The sequence below is a fragment of the Cynoglossus semilaevis genome, chromosome Z, assembly GCF_000523025.1.
Source record: "Cynoglossus semilaevis isolate Cse_v1.0 chromosome Z, Cse_v1.0, whole genome shotgun sequence".
In the NCBI taxonomy this organism is placed as follows: domain Eukaryota; kingdom Metazoa; phylum Chordata; class Actinopteri; order Pleuronectiformes; family Cynoglossidae; genus Cynoglossus; species Cynoglossus semilaevis.
Genome location: NC_024328.1, coordinates 20171259 through 20176087, shown reverse-complemented (window position 1 = coordinate 20176087; position 4829 = coordinate 20171259). Strand labels below are relative to the sequence as shown.

The following is a 4829-nucleotide window of genomic DNA, read 5'->3' as shown; positions in this document are numbered from 1 at the left end:
TTTCTTCATAGGTCTTGTTCTTCATTCTTCACTGTTGATCCATAGGCCCAAAGAGTTCCAATTTTCCAAAACCTTTGTGTTTTGTCCATGTGGTTTTTCACATACTGGAGTCAACTGGAGTCAGCAGGGGTTGGCACCTGGGAGTTCTGGTATGGAGGCCTTCATCTCTCAGTGTGCGTATTATAGTCGGAGCTGAAACCTGACTACTTCCATCTGACAAATTCTTTCGCAGTTCCTCAGCAGTCACCCGGGGATTTTTCTCCACTCTTTGCTTCAGGTACCAGACTGCAGTCAGCATCAGCATCCTCTTTCTGCCCAGGTAGCATTTCCACTGTGCCTTTAGCATTAAACTTGGGAATAATGCGTCCGACTGGGTCTCTTCAAATGTTTAATGTCTTTGCAATCTTTGTATATCCATATTCTTTCTTATGAAGAGAAATTACCTCCTCTCCTGACTTCTTTGACCATTCCCTGGACTTCACCGTGTTACAAAGATACAAGTAACTGTCTAGAAGGAGCGGAGTATCACAGTCCTTTTAAATCTGCTTGATTTTTGCCTGTTATGGTTCTGTTCACATCAAAGGCGTTTCCAATGCTTGATTGAAAGCTTTTGATTGAATCTCGGTTCTTAAGTGTGGTAATCTTTAAGGGGCTGAATAATTGTGTCAGTGAAGAAAGTTAGTTTTCATTAGTTGCATTTAGCTAATTTACAAGTCCTTGTTGGATTTCTTTAAGAACATCATAGGAAATGTCTGTGTACAGAACCTGTCAAATTCAAGTATACACGTGTGTGCGAGTGGGTGGGTGAGAGCTACAGAATGTATGCGCTCACCTCGGCAGAAAGACACTCTCCACAACATAGAAGTCTTGCATAAGCACGTCTCTGTCAGGCTTGGAGGTGAGGTTTCCCACAGTGTAGCCTATGCCCAGCTGAATGGAGCCCTTTAAGGCTGACGACGTAGTCTGTGAGGAAAAATAATAATAAGAGGGCAAAAAATTATGTCAGTGTAGCTGTTGCAAGGCTAAAACATAACTTGGCTGTTATGTGTTGTATTGTTATTATGTTGTATTCATATTAACCTGACATCAATATAAACAGTAAATGGTTCACAGACTGGTGCAGGTACTATGGTACTGTTAGGGAGAGAAAAAAAACTCCCTTAGTGAAAGTTACTGAACTTCTGCGAAATATATAATTTATGTTGAACTGTATAGTAAAAATAAACACGACTATTTGTCATGACAAAAAAATTCCAGAGGCTTGACTCGCAGTACCATAGCTCAGCATCATATGTACACAGTATGCCCATATGGATATAGAACATATGTGTGAAATAGTACAGTGCATGTGTCTCGGCTCTTGTTGGACTGTTGTTTGTTTCAGATTTCAATGTTTATCTAAGTTATGTGTCTAAAACCTGTTGGATGTTTTAAGTTTTTTAAATCTGTGTTTAAATCTCACTGCTGCATACGTGCGGCAGCATAAGTGATGTAATGTAAGTGACTTATTGCTTTGTTGCACAACTAGATCATAGGCCACGACATGATGCTTTGCAGATAATCAAATTGTCAAAAAGGGACACTCCTTACACCCAAAATCCAGGTGGCAAATGCATACACCTAAAGTTTACCTCACTTCAGGTCAAATATTTATCTAAACTGTTTCTATTTCTGTACTTTTATAAATTTATCTTGTTTAAGATTACTGCAAACTAATATTTCTGCCCTGGTTTCATCACCTGCAAGCTATATTTATTTGGAGGCATGTTGGTGCTGTTCATATTGATGCCTGTATGAGAGTACAACATCCCATATAGTATTAATTACTTATTAACAAGAATAAACCTTTTGGGTTAACGCAGGGGCATGTTGTGGTCTCTACCCAGACTATCATGTTGGCTCACTGAGTTTTAATAGCCCACAGTAGACAAAGCTTGTCTTGTCCTCCCACATACTGCGACATAAATGATGAGAGGAGGGAACTCCAAGAAATATTGCCAAGTCATGCTCACTGTACCTTTAATAACCACTGTTATAAGTAGTGTTAAAGATCTGAGACAATCAAAGGAAAGCAAAGTGTGACCTGCACTTGACTGATCTTCAGCAGTGGGCTCTAGAACAACAGGATAGAATATGCAAGCGAAGAATATTGATATGAGCTCATGTGATGCCGACATAAAAGTTGTTGGACCTAATGGCTCCTAGCAGTTGCCTTCTAATTACTATGGGAACGATTCACTTCAAGAGTAATGCACACAGTGATGTTAGTTTTACTCACCTTCTTGTATGTTTTCTCTCTGCTTGTATTCCACTGTCCTCCCATCCCATTTTCTGTTGTTGTTGACATCTGGAAATGGTTGATCAAGTTATGGTAAATATGAATATAACTAACATGGAATAAATGGCTTGAAATGATATGATTCGAGACAGAGACTTACTTTGCTTCACCAAAGGCAGTGCCTGACAAGCAAGAATCAGGGCAACATCTCTTGATTGTCAAACAGAGTTGTCACCAAGTCTGGATTTGTCAGGCGACCCCGCTATACAGGAAAAGAAAGAGTTATGAAATATTTTTAACAAAAGTAAAATATTCCAACGTTAAGGCCAAGTGCAGACAGAGAGATACCTGTCAACCAGCAAAGGTTTCTCTGTTGACTATAGTACAACACCAGTTTTTAGCATGAGGAAAATTTAATGTGCTGCCTCCTGTGAATCTCTGTCTGATAGGAGATACAACAAGGTCTATTTCTAAGCACCCACTTTTGCAAGCCACTCATGGCTGGTCTCTAAAAACAACGTTATCTTCTCCTGTTACAAGAATCCATACATATTTTGTTTTCCCATGATCCCTGCTGGTTCATTGTTTCCCCTTTCACTTCATTGAAAATAATGAAAAGCTTACATTGTCTTACAAAGTTTGTAAGACAATGGCACAATTCTCACTCATCTTCTGTGTGACCCTGGAAATTTAAGACAGCGGCAACAGAAATGTTGGATAACCTGTGACAAGACTGCAGTCACAATACCACCTGCATATAAATTCACCTGCAGCTCTCAAAACCTCAAAGCCTAGTTATGGTGCAATATTTTTTTATGGTCTGTATTGTCATTGTACCACGGGGATACAATGAAACTGGGCCTCTGCTTTTAACCCATCACCAAGAGGAGCAGTGGGCAGCTTTTTAAGCACATGGGGAGCAGTGCTCTCTCTTCCCCTCACCCGTTCCGTGACCGGAAATTACATGCCGATTAAATCAAAACAGAGAAACAAACCTACTGCGGTGTGATGACACCACATACAATAATCTAACCAGGAGTTAAAGCTGAAAGCACAAAGATGTAGTTTATGTCTCTTAGTGATTTAGCAACCAACACATAGTTCATTACAGTTAAAAATAGTACATGAATTAACACATTCTTACACACTCACTTATTCAGATATTAAGGTAATGGTGTAGACACTAAGCTCTTATCTACAGATTGGGCCTTTATCAGTGCAGGAGCTCTTCTGTTGCTACAAACAATGACAACAGCAAACACAGTTATTAATATTCTTTAAGCTACTGTGTATATATGATTTTTTACATTTCTATTCTTATTTCAAACTCAATTTCAAGTATAGTTTGGAAATTACAATACAACTTTGATCTGTAGTTTGGTATCTTTGTCAAAAAGATCAAAATAATAAAAATTCATCTTTTATTGACAAACCTTTTTCAACATCTCCAAAATCACTGTGTAAAATACTAAGACACTCATAAAGAATAATATTTTAGAATGTTTGCTTGTGTAATTCCGAGGTTAACAAAAGGAGCACAAAGAGAAGACTGTTCCTTCACAGATTATGAGTTATTTCCCTATAAACAACAGGCTATCACAGAAACATTGTCCTGTCACTATCTACACTTTAAACAATGCATTATTTATTTTACCTCATTTACTTATTGGCATTTTTATCTATTTTAGCTAATCATGGTGATTTACTTTAATCTGTTTTAGGCAAATCTTTAGCTACTCTAGCTAGCTATAGCTGTTAGCCATTCACTTTCAAACTTTTAAGAGATTAAAGTTATTTCTTTCAGTCACAACTTGTCTAATATATTAACTTGCATGGAGATGTCCATAATAAAACAGACATACAGTACAACGGACACAAACACAGCAGTTTAAACATTGTACCTCTTTAGGAGTGGTACGGTGACAGCATACCCTCCACTACAAAGACCTAAAGGTTGTGTGTGTGCTACAAAAGCCTTGTGGGACATTTTCCAGTTAGCTGTTTGAAAACTACATACAGTGGGTACGGAAAGTATTCAGACCCCTTTAAATTTGTCACTCTTTGTTTCATTGCAGTCATTTGCTAAAATAAAAAAAGTTCATTTTATTTCTCATTAATGTACACTCAGCACCCCATCTTGACAGAAAAAACAGAAATGTAGAAATCTTAGCAAATTTATTAAAAAGGAAAACTGAAATATCACATGGTTATAAGTATTCAGACCCTTTGCTGTGACACTCATATTTAACTCACATGCTGTCCATTTCTTCTGATCCTCCTTGAGATGGTTCTACTCCCTCATTGGAGTCCAGCTGTGTTTAATTAAACTGACTGGACTTCATTAAGAAAGCCAGATATCTATATCTATATGTCTATATAAGACCTTACAGCTCACTGTGCATGTCAGAGCAAATGAGGTCAGTGGAACTTCCTGAAGAGCTGAGAGACAGAATTGTGGCAAGACACAGATCTGGCCAAGGTTACAAAAAAATATCTGCTGCACTTAAGGTTCCTAAGAGCACAGTGGCCTCCATAATCCTTAAATGGAAGA

The 4829-nt window shown here is 38.1% G+C and overlaps 1 protein-coding gene across 2 annotated transcripts in view; it reads right to left on the bottom strand.

The window, feature by feature from the left end:
• Nucleotides 1–2294: 2294 nt before the first annotated feature.
• The window catches only part of unc45b (unc-45 myosin chaperone B), a 19921-nt gene continuing 17386 nt past the window's right edge, over nt 2295–4829 (bottom strand). For both annotated transcript variants that reach the window (XM_008336855.2, XM_008336856.2), the window contains exons 21-22: nt 2439–2540; nt 2295–2347 (exon numbers count right to left, since the gene is read on the bottom strand). The gene's annotated coding sequence lies outside the window, so the exon portion shown is untranslated. The remainder of the gene's footprint in view (nt 2348–2438; nt 2541–4829) is intronic.